This window comes from Grampus griseus (genome assembly GCF_964374135.1).
Source record: "Grampus griseus genome assembly, chromosome: 19".
Classification (NCBI taxonomy): domain Eukaryota; kingdom Metazoa; phylum Chordata; class Mammalia; order Artiodactyla; family Delphinidae; genus Grampus; species Grampus griseus.
This window is the reverse complement of record NC_139013.1, coordinates 22,655,170-22,670,672: the sequence shown is the minus strand read 5'-3', so window position 1 is coordinate 22,670,672 and position 15,503 is coordinate 22,655,170. Positions and strand designations below refer to the sequence as shown.

The 15,503-nt window shown below is 35.6% G+C and overlaps 1 protein-coding gene across 1 annotated transcript in view; it reads left to right on the top strand.

Moving 5' to 3' along the window:
• ITFG1 (integrin alpha FG-GAP repeat containing 1) overlaps positions 1-15,503 on the top strand; it is a 236,301-nt gene that overhangs the window by 117,912 nt on the left and 102,886 nt on the right. The gene's annotated exons all lie outside the window — the stretch shown is intronic.

Below are 15,503 nucleotides of genomic sequence, written 5' to 3'. Positions count from 1 at the left end.
ATCAGTGAATGTTGCCTTACTGTTGCTTGTTTTGTAATGGTGTTGAGAATTTCGACATGACAATTGATAATATTTGTAAATATAGAATTTCTGAGTATATTTATTGCATTATCAATGATTTTGAATGTTGTTGCTACTTTTTTTTCCTTAGGTAGAGGTACCAGTAGCTAAACGAATATAGTTAAATTCACAATTACCCTGATCTTGACAGATTCCATAAATATGACTCTTTGCAAATTTTAATGCTTTATTATATTCTTCATATTACAATTAGTTGTATTTCTTGCCCCTTATTCTTTCTTGCCTCGTACATCGTATCTATCCATAATTTTTCTTCTGAGCGTTAATTCATTTGTTGGCTCTGGAATTAGTGATGATTCAGCTCCACATTTACTACCAGGCTCATGATGCAATATAACTTTCCTGGAAAAAGAATCAGACTATTGTTGATTTTAACATCAAACAATGTTATCTAGAAATGTGATTTTTAGAAAACCACACATTGTTAGTGACTGTCCCTAAATATTTATAGAAATTATAAAATGTCTGTACTTAAACTTTTCTAACGACCTTGATTTGAAATTATAATCACTCTGAGTTGTTTATAAAACTTTCTAGGGATATGAGCGTCATGATCCTTAATAGAGAGTAGTATATACACTCATAACTTATGTGTATGAAACAGATCTTATGTAACGAAAAGAAACTTCTGAGTTGAATGTGATTTTTATTCCTTTTAAAGTGGCACGTAAAAACAAAGAAATGTAAAAATTGCTTTAATTTGAACAATTTACCCTATTCAAAAGAATAAGAAATTACGTCTTAAATTCATTTAAGATGTGATTACTTATTCTTAGAAAAACATACAAACAATTTATAGTTTTGTCATAAAAGTTCTTTATCAACATATTCTTCTTCAAACCATCAAATATTTAACTTACCTTTACCATTCAGTAATAACGATGATATCAACAGCTAATTCAGCAGTGAACAAACACTGTGGCTCTATAGGAAACATAAGGTAAAAGACAGTCATAGACTCTTGATGCTTTTATAAAAGCAACTGTTTAAAACCCAGGGTTTCTTTTTTGTTCTTTTGGGATAGATGAGAATTGAAGGATAGATTTGAGTGCATTTCAGTGTTCATTAAATCACTAGATGAGAAATAGCTCTATACTTGAGAGATGTCTGTCTAGGAAAATTCAGCATAATATTTTCTTTGAAACATAGAAGAAGGAAAATAAGACATAGTGTACCTTATAATCCTTTTCTACTGTTCACTTTTGTTGAAAAGCATTTTATAATTTTTAACTGATTTCAAGACTGCTGTATTGCTAAGAAGTAGTACAGGGTTGCAGTTTATAATTTCAAGGGTTGCTACCTGGAGAATTCTGTCTCCTTTTTTCTTCAGGTTTTGAAAATCAGGTAGAGATTAACTACGCAGTTAAGAATAAAATCCACAGTATATGTTTCATGAAAAGAAGTTCTGAAACCGTGGCTTGTTAACTTGTGTTTTTTTGTTTTCAGAGGAGAGTTGCTATTTGGCTTTCTGTTTGTTTTTTATTTTATGGTAAAAGTCTAATTGTTGAAAGTTAACCTTTAGAATCATGTTACATGAAAAAGATCTCTATTAGTGACATTTATAGAGGCAGCAGGTGACTCTAAACAAAATAACATGGTCTGAGGTCAGCCATTTTACATCTGTGCCACCACTGACTGAAAGCCATGGTTTTTTCCCTTGGCTGTCCCATTACTACTCAGTTGCCCTGTGTTTACTGTCATCTTCTGTGTGTAGTCATGTTGTCTTAATTGTCTGAATTTTCATTTTTTTGAAAGAAGGCACACTTAGAATGACATTATTCCAATAGTGTGCTCTTAAGCTAATAATAATTCTGTTTTTAGAATTTTTTAATTTCATGTGTAAAATAACACTGAAAAGATACTTTATGTCCTAAGTCTTTAGTATAGAACTGAAAAACTTTTTTAAAAGGAACTGGAGGATAAATTATAACAAAGAATATTTGAGAACCATTTATCTAATTAAACTCTTATCCTTATGGATTTCTAATCACTATTATTTCTTAATTAGCCAGAGTTACTAGAAAAACTAGTACACAAAAATGAAAAGTTTAATTTTATTTTTGCCCAATATGTGGTATACTAGAAATTTTATTTTATGCATATGTTAGAAAAAACATTTCTCTAAATATTCCCCTAGAAATATTAATGTCATAGGTAAAATTAAATACTAATTTTGAGTAACTATTAGGTTTCTATAGGAAAATTTGATAAACCATATTTAAATTAATATTCTAAACCATATTGTGTGATTTTTTAAAATTCAAAACTAACATAGATTGTAATTTGCTCAGAATAAATGCATGTTTGTTTAACACTGGTACTGTAGTCTAGAAGTTGTGTTAATGATTTACTTATCATTTTGTCAAGCGCATACAGTGCATATTTATTCCTTATTTTTAGCATTTAACTGAAGATATAAGAGAGTGACTTTTAGTCTTTGTTCTATTGCATATTAATCAGAATGTTAATATATTTAAGAAAAGTTGTATTGTTATTAATAAATTGAAAGTGGATGAAATTGTAAGCAAAACCTCAGCTTCCAGCAGGGATTTATAGAGAATCCAAATCTAAAAGTACTAAAAGAAAAAAAAAAATTTAAACAAAGGGTTTTAGCAGCAAAGGAGCAGATTCTGAGTATCAGCTGTGAGAGCTCCCAAAATCTGTTAAATGGCAAGTAAATCAATAAATGGCCAAATGCAATATATTCCTTGTCAGTTAATGCCAGGAAGCAAAGGGCTTTAGTTTATAAAGTGATTATCATCATGCATATTGCTTCACAGTAATTTCTATGGGGTGGTATTATCTTTACTTTGTAAGTATGGAAACAGTCTCAGATAAGTCAGACTACTTGTCCAGGATCACACAGTTTCAGTCAGCACTCTTAAGTTCACAGAATCTGAATCCTTTTTCTTTCCCTGTAAGAAAAAAATTTAGAAGGAAGTAGTATATAACCAAAAAAACACATTTTTAGCAGAGGTTAGAAATGATGATTTGGGCAGATAGTAAAAGTCTCTCTGACAAGAGAAAGAAGGAGCAAGCTAAGGACAAATGAATAAAGTCCATAAGTTTTCTGAGTCTTGCTGTCAGAGGAGATTGATTATATGCAAGCACGTGGCCTCTTATGTTAGTAATTTGGAAACCAGAGGTATAATTTGGATGTGTTGGTGGTATACATTCAGGCTACCAATATGAAACGATGGAAGAGGACCAGAAGCAAGTCGGGATCTGGAACTTTGTCAAAAAAGGATTACTGGGGACTTTTGCAGCTATTAGCTAATTACCCATTCAGTATAATTTGCATTTTCATCTTCACCCTCAGCTTTATAAAATAATTTAGGTTCACACTAATACCCTGAGTCACCAAGGGCGGGTTACATTATATTTCAGATATTCTGCTTTAGTGGGCAAGGAGATTGATAGTACAGATGCCTGTATCCACTTGTACATTTCAAGCCACTGTTGTTTTTCATTTTTATTATGAACTGTAACAAAGGGTTTCATATCATTTTAAATTAGATCAAATATCTTACTAATTTTATGTTTTATACTTCAAATGATTCACCATAATCTTTTTTAAATGAAGTTAATCACCATCTTTTCCATGAATGTGAAAATATAACAGACTTCCTAATTTACAATAAAAGAAAAAACATTCCATGCCTATTCTGCCGGGGAATGTTTAGTGGTAGTTTGCAAAATACATCTTGGTAGGCTATGTCACATAATTTCCATCTGTTCAAATGTTACTAGGGAGAATAGCCTGTTTCTGACATTACAACCTACATCGCTAAGTCTTATGCTCTAAATCTTTAACTAATCCTTAGTTAATGAGTAATAACTCTGGGTAGGGAAGTTATCTGCATTCACAGCTTATTGAAGACTGAAGAATATTTTTGTTTAGGGTATTTTATAGAATTATACATAGAGTTAGAGTAAGGTTTTTGTAAAATGTTTGTTTTTCAAAATTAATAAGGGTACTGAATTCAAGAATCATATTCACATCACTTCTAGGTTTAATAAAATGTATTACTTCGTCCTAAGCAGATTATTATAAAGCCTCCAGAAGCTTTCAGTATGTAATTTTTTTTTACATCTTTATTGGAGTATAATTGCTTTACAATGGTGTGTTAGTTTCTGCTTTATAGCAAAGTGAATCAGTTATACATATACATATGTTCCCGTATCTCTTCCCTCTTGCGTCTCCCTCCCTCCCACCCTCCCTATCCCACCCCTCCAGGCAATCACAAAGCACCGAGCTGATATCCCTGTGCTATGTGGCTGCTTCCCACTAGCTATCTACCTTACGTTTGGTAGTGTATATATGTCCATGCCTCTCTCTCGCTTTGTCACAGCTCACCCTTCCCCCTCCCCATATCCTCAAGTCCGTTCTCTAGTAGGTCTGTGTCTTTATTCCTGTCTTACCCCTAGGTTCTTCATGACATTTTTTTTTCTTAAATTCCATATATATGTGTTAGCATACGGTATTTGTCTCTCTCTTTCTGACTTACTTCACTCTGTATGACAGACTCTAGGTCTATCCACCTCATTACAAATAGCTCAATTTCGTTTCTTTTTATGGCTGAGTAATATTCCATTGTATATATGTGCCACATCTTTATCCATTCATCCGATGATGGACACTTAGCTTGTTTCCATCTATGGGCTATTGTAAATAGAACTGCAATGAACATTTTGGTACATGACTCTTTTTGAATTATGGTTTTCTCAGGGTATATGCCCAGTAGTGGGATTGCTGGGTCATATGGTAGTTCTATTTTTAGTTTTTTAAGGAACCTCCATACTGTTCTCCATAGTGGCTGTATCAATTTACATTCCCACCAACAGTGCAAGAGGGTTCCCTTTTCTCCACACCCTCTCCAGCATTTATTGTTTCTAGATTTTTTGATGATGGCCATTTTGACTGGTGTGTGAGATGATATCTCATTGTAGTTTTGATTTGCATTTCTCCAAAGAAGATATACAGACTGCCAACAAACACATGAAAGAATGCTCAACATCAATATGTGATTTTTAAAATCAGTTTTTACAATATAGAATATCTTAATCAGGCTTTACTTTCATTTTAAACTATTTCTGATTGTACTGTCTTATTCAGTAGCTTCTATACCTCAAATGAGGGAAAATACTAAATTAGCCCAGTATGATGTGGCAGAGTAAAAAATGATAAAATGTGTTTGAAATCTTATCCTGGATGACTCATCATTGAAGAACTCATACTGTTTCATCATGGAAGAACTCATACTGCTATGTTGACTAACCTTCACTCACAAACCAACTTCAGCTTCAGTAGTTGGAATTTGTAAAGCTCATGTTTTCTCTACAGTATGGTTGCCTATTCTTCTGCCCTAACGAATCCCTATACTAAAATGAAAAAGGATCCACTAATTAGTTGTGAGGGAAAAAATTATGTAGATGGTAAGTGAAAACACTGACAGTCTCTGTTAATTCCAAAAGGATATATATTAAATATTATTTACTCTATTAGCAATCAATTTTAATCAATCTATTAATAATCACTCCTGCACTGAGTTTATTGGCATGTTGTTGCATTCTTCTGTAATTTTTACATTTCCTTTGAGTCCATAGGTGTTTGTAATGTTATTTGCCTTTTGTATTTAATTCATCAGCCTTAGGGCTGGTCTGTTTTATTATTGCATTAATGTCTGTGTTTTTGTTGTTATATTTGTTTAAAAAATTACTTTTATTTTCAATGAGATGGATTTTTCACAAATATTTTATTTCTAATTCTGTATTTAACTCCTTCCCTTTTTTGCTTTTTTTAGATTTATTTTTGTTTTTGTTTCATTGAATACTTAATAGAATTTTCCCATTTTCTTAGTTTCTAATAAGTGTTTTTAAGACTCTTTTCTAAGTACTTGACTTCAAACCACACATTTTGATAGGTACATATTTTGATAGGAATTTGCAATGCAATAACCTTAAGAATGAACAATAAAATTACAGACTCAAACCCTAAGACAGCAATGCAACAAGGACTCACAACACTGCATGGCACAGCATAAGTTCTATGTAGTGTCTACTATTATTTTAATTATTAGTAATATTATTATGTGGTCACACATGCTTTGATTTACTCTTGCCATTTTATGTTTGTATTCATCATTTTTTTCTCATTTTTCTGCCTTCTGTTTGATCATTCAAATTTTTCTTCCTTTTGTAGTTCCTAAGATGGTTTGTATATCATAAATTTCATTTCTGTCGTAGTTGTTACAGTTAAATGTTTAGTACATATATTTAAACTTCATTTTTTTAGTGAACTACTAGAGACAAAACAGTCCTTAAGACAAGATTTTTAGCATACGTTAAAATTCTCTTTCCCCTACCCAGCCCCTCCTCATTCAGTGATATCATCACCATGTTGATATCATCTAGGATTTATCTATTTATGTATTTATTTTCACATTTTGTTGTAGCAGTTATTTACATTTGGCTACAAAGTTTACTAGTTGCTTTGATCACCATTGAACACTCCTGTCTTCCATTCATTCTTTGATTCATCTATTATTTTTCTGGATAGAGTCAAGTAATTCTATCAGGGAGAGTCTGCAGCCTCTTCCTCTAAGACCTTGCAGGTCTGAAAATTTCTTTATTTTCCTCCAGCCTACCTGCTAATTTGCAGAGAATAGGATTCTAAGTTTATATGAGTGTATGCTAGTCTTTCCAGACAAACTATATTGATAAATTTCATTACTTTATACACTATGGCCACCAAGATAAATTCCAATAAGCATTGTCTATATAATTGATGAGTACCTTGCTAACTTTGACTTTACATAAAATTATACTAATATAAAGCAAAGTTAGCTTTTTAACTTTTGAATCATCAACATATATAGTTAACTTTTATAATTGGTGGAGAGGTGCTGGAACAGGAAAAAGCATTCTGGAATATATACTTAATCCATTTTATTTCATTTTAATCCTTCCTTCCTAGAATAATAGCCACAAAGTTTTATCACCTCTAAGTAGCAGTAACAGAGTTCCTTCAGAAGAGCAGTAACATGGAAGATTTTGAACTTCAGTTTTTGTAATTCTTACCGGCTGTATAAATTAAACTACTGGTGGTAGAAACTGGGAATATGGAATCAATTTCCCAGGCTGACAGAATTGAAAATGCCTCTCCATGAATAGGGTAAAACTTAGATTCAGACCTCTCTGTTATGTATGTACTTGCAATCAGTTATATTAATGAAAAGAGAAATAAAACACAAGTGAGTTTTCTTTTTCAATTTTTTTTATTGAGGTACCATTGGTTTATAACATTGTACAAGGTTCTTGTGTACAACATTAAATTTCTGTTTCTGTGTATACTACAGTGTACTCATTACCAAAAATTTAGTTTCCATTTGTCACCATACACTTGATCCCCTTTCCCCATGTCACCTTCCTCCCTCCTTGCTCCTTCCCCTTTGGTAACCACTACTCTATTCTTTGTAGCTACATTTTTGTTTGGTTTGGTTTGACCATTTATTTGGGTCTTTTGTTTGTTTTTTATATATTCCATACGTGGTGGGTGCTTTTTTGCCTCTGTCTTGTCTGGGATCTCCTGAGTCATGAGCTCCATCACCACAGGGAGAGGGAAAGGGTAGGAGGGAGCCAGGGTCATGGGCATCCCTTCTGTGTCCATTGTTTTCTGGTTCATGGGCGCCAGCCCTGCAGGCAGGGGGTGGGGGGGCCAGAGTCGTGGGCACTTCTGCAGCTGGAAGGACAGGATCCTAGACCTTTTGCCACTGCTGGCCAGTTACCTCTGGGTGCTGGCACCACAGTAGCCAGGAGGCCAGGCCAGAGTCATATGTGCTACCTCCCCTGCTGTTACTGAGTTTTCTGGGGCTGTGGGCTCAGCTGCTGTGGCCAGGGGTCCAGGGCACTAGGGTTGTAGCTCCTCCCTTCACTGTCCCCCTTTCTCACCTCCTCTGTGTCCTAGTCCACCCAACTTTAGATGTACAGATGTGCGGAATTCTCTGGCGTCCTGGTGTGTTGGGCAGAGGCACCTTTGTTGAATTGTGGACGTTTTACTGGTTTTAAGTTGAAGGGTAGAACAAAGGGAGCATCTCAATCCACCATAATGCTGACGGCCTTTTTTTTTTTTTTTTTTTTCAATTTTTGACAGCATTTATCCCAAAAGGTATTTTTAGGGTGCATTGCGAAACACATGTTTCTTCCACTACATTGTATATCACATGAGGTTAAAAGAAAAGTTTATTTCTAAGTGCAGCTTAGGATAGGAAAAAAAAAAGAGAGAACATGGACTTTAGTCTTCAGTTCAAATGCCAGTGCTGCCACTTAGTAGCTCTGTTTCCTACAGCAAGGTATTTAGCCTGTCTATATATCTATAAATCTGTAAAATAAGGATGAATATACCTACCTGCAAGTTTCTTGTGTGATTAAATGAAATACTATTCCTTCTCCTTCCCTCCAAAGCTTACCTTATTAAGAAACTTTTAAACTACATTGTCAACAACATGAATGTCAACTTTAGTTCCAAAAGACCTATGACAGCTAAGTGATCTCCTACGACTAATAGACCACACAGATTGTCAGAGAAAGGACTGATGGCTATTTTATTCCTGTTAATTTTGTACCGCAACAGCTTCCAAAGGAAAATGAAAAAGGAAAATTAAATGGTGTCAGCAAAAAGTTTTCTTCTGTTGATTTCAGTAAGTGACTTAAAATATCCCGTCTTTCCTGATACTCAGTTTGCCTTTTCTCCCTAAAGCTGAGAGATTAAATGCTACAATGGGTCACTGTTTTCAATGTTGTTACACATGAATTAAAAGAAACAAAACAAAAAATATAAGAGGTCTGTGGTAGCAAGATCTATATTTTTATAGATAATTGGAATTATATAATTTTTGGTCCTTAATGACTGATTTCTTTCACTTAACATAGTGTTTTCAAGGTTTACCTGTGAGGTAGCATGTATAAATACCTCGTTTTACTAAATAATCCTCCAAGTATGGATATACCACATTTTATTTATTCAAGCTTCAAGTGGTGACTAGAACAATATTGTAGAAGAGTATCAAGAATGACAGTGAACTGTGTATTACCACAGACATAGTATCTCATAAAAACACAAATTTATTCTGTCACAATTCTGGAGGTCAAAAGTCTGAAATCAGTTTCACTGGGCTAAAATCAAAGTACTAGCAATGCTGGTTCTTTCTGGAGGCTGTAGCTAAAAATCTCTTCCCTTGCCTTTTCTGACTTCTCAAGGCTGCCAACCTCCTTTGTCAAAGCCAACAGTGTAGCATCATTGTATTTATTCAGGGTTCTCCAGAGAAACAGAACCAATAGGAGATAGACAGATAGAAATTGAGAGAGGGGAGGAGGAGGGATTGGGATTTTTTTAAGGAATTTTCTCACATGATTATGGAGGCTAAGAAGTCCTGTGATCTGCAGTTAACAGGCTGAAGACCAAGGAGAGCCAGTGTGTAGTTCAGTCTGCGTCTGAACCAGGAAAGTTGATAGTATAAGTTCCAGTCCAAATTCTAGCAGGCTCAAAACCCAAGAAAAGTAAGTGTTTCAGTCCGAGTCCCAAAGCCAAAAAAGAACATGTCCCAACTCAATGACAGAGTTCCCTCTTACTCAGCCTTTTTGTTCTATTCATGTCTTTAATTGATGGGATGAGACCCACCCACGTTAGGGAAGGTAAATCTGCTTTAGGAATTCTACCAATTTGAATGTTAGTCTCACCCAGAAACACCCTCAAAGACACGCCCAGAATAATGTTTAACCAAATGTTTGGGCACCCCATGGCCCAGTGAAGTTGACAGATAAAATTAACCATGACAATCTTTTCTTTTCTGATCTCTGCTTCCACTGTTACATCTTCTCCCTTCCTACCATTCTTCTACTTCCCTTTTATAAGGAATATTGTGGTCTTCTTTGTGGGACGATTACTAAGCTTACCATGATCTGAGACCCTCTGAGTTCCTAATGATTCAGCCTCATACTGCATGCAAAATACACTCAGTCCATCTCAACATCCCTGAAAGTCTCAATCCGTTAGTGCATCAGCTCAAGTCCAGAATGTCATTTAAGTCTCATCAGCTCAAAAGCCCCATAATCTCATCGTGTAAATTATCTAAATTAGGCACATGTAAGGCTATCAGAATAATTGATATTAGGGCAGAATTACTCTTCGTTTACGGATCTGTGAAACTAGAAAAAAAGTTATTTGCTTCCATAATACAATGGTGGGACAAGCATGGGATAATAATTATAGGCATTGCCATTCAAAAAGGGAGAAAACGAAAGGAAAAAAGGAGTTATTGGTCTCAAGCAGTTATAGAATCCAACCAGACATACCACTTTTGTTTTAAGGCCTGAGTCTAATCCTCTGTGGCCCTCAGCTCCATCCAACAGCCCGTGGCTCATCCTTTTTTCCTAAAGGATAGTACATGTTTGCAGCTGAGTAATTCATCAGCCTCTTTCCTGCCTCTAGAATTTTGAGAGTCTAACAGCCTTCTTTTATTTCATCCTCTCTGTTCCTTTCCATCCAAGCTGGCAGTATTTATGCTAATATAGCACCTGAAAATCTTGGTGAGTCTCCTGCATGTGTCTGAGGAATTGTCTCCATCAGACAAGAGGCTTCTCTACAAATCTTTCTTGGATAAACCCATCTCCATTTTTGGCTTCTGAGATGGCTAAAGGGATACATGAGTCACAGACCTAATCTCTTCAGGGGGATTTGTGATGGAATACTTTGATTTTTGATCCTTTCAAGACATTAACAAAATATTGTCCATGCATGTCCTTGCCATTTTCTCCTGAACATGTTTTCCTGACCGAATCTCTTAATTTTTTATCTTTTTTCAACCTGCATAGGCTGATAATTTCCCAAATGATCAAGTTCTGGTTTCTTTTTGATTACCAGTCCTTCCCTCAATGTATTTCCTACCTGTCACACTTTTTATAAACAGTGAAACCAAGTTTTACCTTCAGAAGTTTTCTTCAGAATCTCTTCAGTTGAAGGTCTACATTCATCACTTACAATTCTGTTTTTAATATAATTGTTGGACACAAGTCAGACGCGGCCATGACTCACAGGCCTAGCCGCTCCGCGGCATGTGGGATCTTCCTGGACCTGGGCACAAACCCGTGTCCGCTGCATCGGCAGGCGGACTGTCAACCACTGCGCCACCAGGGAAGCCACCAGCAGAGCTTTTAACATCCAGTTTTCCACGAACAATCTGTTTGTGATGATTTAGGTATACTCTGTGAAGGTATAGATTTTTTTGATCATTCTTCTGAGCCTTCAGTCTTTAACATCCATATTTCTACAAACAACAGTCTGTTCAAAGCAGTTTAGGCTTTTTCTATCATGCTCCTCAAAATTGTTCCAGCCTCCACTGGTTACCTAATTTCAAAGTCACTTCCATATACTTAGATATTTGTTACAACAGTACACCACTTCCTGCACCAAAATATGTATTAGTTTCCTAGTGCTACTGTAACAAATTATCACAAATTTAATGGCTGAACAATGCACATTTATTTTGCAATAGTTCTAGACGTCAGAATTTCTGTATGAGTCTTATGAAGCTAAAACCAAGCTGTTGCCAGGGTTGGTTCCTTCTGGAGGCTCCAGTAGAGAATTTATTCTTTAACTCTTTCAGCTTCTAGAAGCTATCCTTGCTCTGCTGAGGCCCACATCAGCAGATCTGCTGGCTCTGCACCCATCACCTTTTTTCCCCTCTGCTTCTGCCCTCACATCACCTTCTGACACTAACTTTGACCTCCTTCCTCCCTCTCATAAGGACCCTTGTGAATTACATTGGGCCCACCCAGATAATCACATAAAACACAGGATAATCTCCATACCTCAAGATCCTTAAGTTGATCACTTTTGAAAAGTTCCTTTTGCGTATAAGCTGAGATATTCATAAGTCCTATGGATTAGGATGTGGGCATTATTCTGTCACAGGTTGTGTATAGGTACATTATAATTGCTGATATTTACTGAGCACTGCTGATGTATCCTGGTGTTTTGCTCAGAGTTTTAAATATGATATTTCGTATTTAATCCTCACTACTATCCCAGTAAGCTGTTACACAATTTTACAGATGAGAAACTAAGGTTGCCACAGAATGAACTGAACACAAAAGATGACATATCAGAGATGATAGATGAGCTTTAAATGCTATGTTTTTATAACCTAGTGGAATAGCTAAAACAATCTTGAAAAAACAATGTTGGGGTCTCAGACTTCCTGATTTCAAAATTTACTAAAAACTATAGTAATCAAAACAGTGTGGTACTGGTATAAAGACAGACAATACAATAGAATAGAAAGCTTAAAAATAAACCCTGGCATATATGGTCAAATGATTTTTGGCAGAGGTGCCAAGACTATTCAATAGGGAAAGAACCCTTTTTTCAATAAATGGTGTTGGGAAAACTGAATACATACATACAAAAAAATGAAATTAGCCCTTTGCCTCACACTATATACAAAAATTAACTCAAAATGTATCAAAGACCTAAACATAAGATTTAAAACTATAAAACACTTAGAAGAAAACATAGGGGGAAATTTTCACAACATGGGATTTGGCAATGATTTCTTGGTTATGACACCAAAAGCACAGGCAACAACAGCAAAAATAGACAAATGAAACTACATCAAAATGAAAAATTTTTATGCTTTGACAGATGCTATCAACAGAGTGAGAAGGCAGCCCACAGAACGGGAGTAAATATTTATTTGCAAGTCATGTATCTGTTAAGTAGTTAATATCCACAATATATAAAGAATTCCTACAAGTCAGCAACAGCCACCACCCTCACCCTTCCAAAAAAAACAAACAAAAAATAGGACTTGGATATACATTCCTCCAAAGAAGATATACAAATGGCAAATAAGCACCTGAAAAGGTGCATTAAGGGAATGTAAATCAAAACAATAATAAGATGCCTCTTCTCACCAGTTAGAATACCTATTTTTTTTTAATACAAGAAATTAATAGGGCTTCCTTGGTGGCGCAGTGGTTGAGAGTCCACCTGCCGGTGCGGGGGACACGAGTCCATGCCCCGGTCTAGGAGGGTCCCGCATGCCGCGGAGTGGCTGGGCCTGTGGGCCATGGCCGCTGAGCCTGCGTGTCCAGAGCCTGTGCTCCGCGATGGGAGAGACCACAACAGTGAGAGGCCTGCGTACTGCCAAAAAAAAAAAAAAAAAGAAAGGAATTAACAAATTTTGGTGAGCATGCAGAGAAATTGAAACTCTTGTGTGTTTCTGGTGGGAATGTAAAATGGTGCAACTGCTAAAGAAAACAGTATGGTGGTTCCTCAGAAAATTAAAAATAGAGTTACCATATGATCCAGTAATTCCACTTCTGGATATATAACCAAAAGAATTGAAAGCTGGGACTCCTACAGATATTTGTTCACCATGTTCATAGCAGCTTTATGCACAGTAGCCAAGAAGGAAGCAACCCATATGCTCATCAACAGAGGAAAGGAGTTTAAAATGTGATTTATACATACAATGGAATATTATTCAGCCTTAAAAAGGAAGGAAATTTTGACACATTACCATATGAATGAACCTTGAGGACACTGTGCTAAGTGAAATAAGCCAGTCACAAAAGGAAAAATACTATATGATTCCACTTATATGAAGTACCTAGAGTAGTCAAATTCATAAAAACAAATATTAGAATGGTGATTACCAGGAGCTGGGGGAAGAGAGGAATGAGGAGATAGTGTTTAATGAGTACAGAGTTTTAGTTTCTGAAGATGAAAAGTGTTCTGGAGCTAGATAGTGGTGATGATTGTACAACAATGTGAATATACATAATGCCACTGAACTGTATACTTTTAAATTGTTAAAATGATAAATTAGGTATATTTTCCACAATTAAAAAAAGTATGGAATGTTAAAAGTGTTTTCTTCATCTGCAAAAATGGAGGCAATATGTTATCTAAGAGAAAAAAAACTATCTTTTTTACCATAATAACCTTGAAAATACCTAAAATATTCCTTTAATCAACTAAACTGATTATCTGTTTTCTTTTTCTTCTATCCTAATCTTCGTGTTATTTCAGTTTGTCAAGGTATTTTTTTTTCTCTTAAGCAAATTATACTTGTTCATATATTCATTTGCTCAGAAACTAAATAGTGCTGGGCATTTTTTTCAGATGCTAGAGATACAACAGGAGCAAGAAGAGATAAAACCCTTTCTTCTCATTGACCTTTATATTCAGTGTTTAGGACTGAGACCAAGATGTCTACTTTAACATGTTTGTCAAATAAAGCATTGCCAAAGTAATAACATTTGAGATTAAGCTAAAATGATGAGAAGGAGGTAGCCACATGAGAACTAGTGACTGCCCCATAAAACTTGGTCATTAATTTACTCGTTGAACAAATTTTATTGAGGGTATAACATGTTCCTGGCTCAACATGTTATTTAGAAATAACATCAGTGTAGAGCTGATGTTGTAGTGGGAAAAAAATAGACCACAGACAATTACATGTAAATATATTATAAAATATAAGAAATAAGTGCCAGGAAAACAAAATTAAGTGAGCAATTGTGTAACAGGATGGGAGTAGAGGACAGCTGAGAGATGGTAGACAATTTTGGCTATAGAAATCAGGTGACACTCTTCTATGGCCATGATATTTAGCTGCTCACTGAATGCAGTGACCAGGAAGCCATGGGGATGTCTGTTAAAGAATATTCTGAGTAGAGGGAAAACGTCCTGAAAGATCATGTTCAGGTGTTCCAAGGAAGTGACGTGGCTGGAGTGAGTGATCCAAAAAATGCTAGTAGGAAATGAGTCCAGAGAAGTATCCAGGGGCCAGGTCGTTTACAGCTTTATGGGCCATAGTAAAGGCTTTGGATTTTACTTGAAGTATCATGGGAAAACACTAGAGGGTTTGAACAGAGGCAGAATTTGAATTTTAAATGAGTCATTCCTAATTATTCTCGCTACTCTTTGGAGAATGCGTTTGAGGTGAAGTTGGGGAAGATTTGAATAAGGGAAGCCAATTAGGAAGCTGCTGTAGAATTCTAGGCAAGAGATAATGGTGGATTAAGGGAATAACACTGAAGTTGTGGAAAAGTGATAAGTTTTGCTATATATTTAAAGGTAGAACCAACAGGCTTTCCTTATGAATTGGATGCAGAGTCTAAGAGAATGAGAGGAGTCAAGGATGACTCCATGGTTCTTTCCCTGACTGGCTGAGTGAGTGGGAGTACCATTTCCTGAGATGGGGAGCAGCAGGGGAAAAAGCAGTTTGGGCGCTGGAGAAAAGAATGTGTAAAATCTGTTTTGACTGTGTTTGGGTGAGGATGCTCATTACTCATCCCAGAGGAGTTCTTGCATAGGTAGTTGAATATGTAAATATGTAGTTCAGAAGAGATAAAAT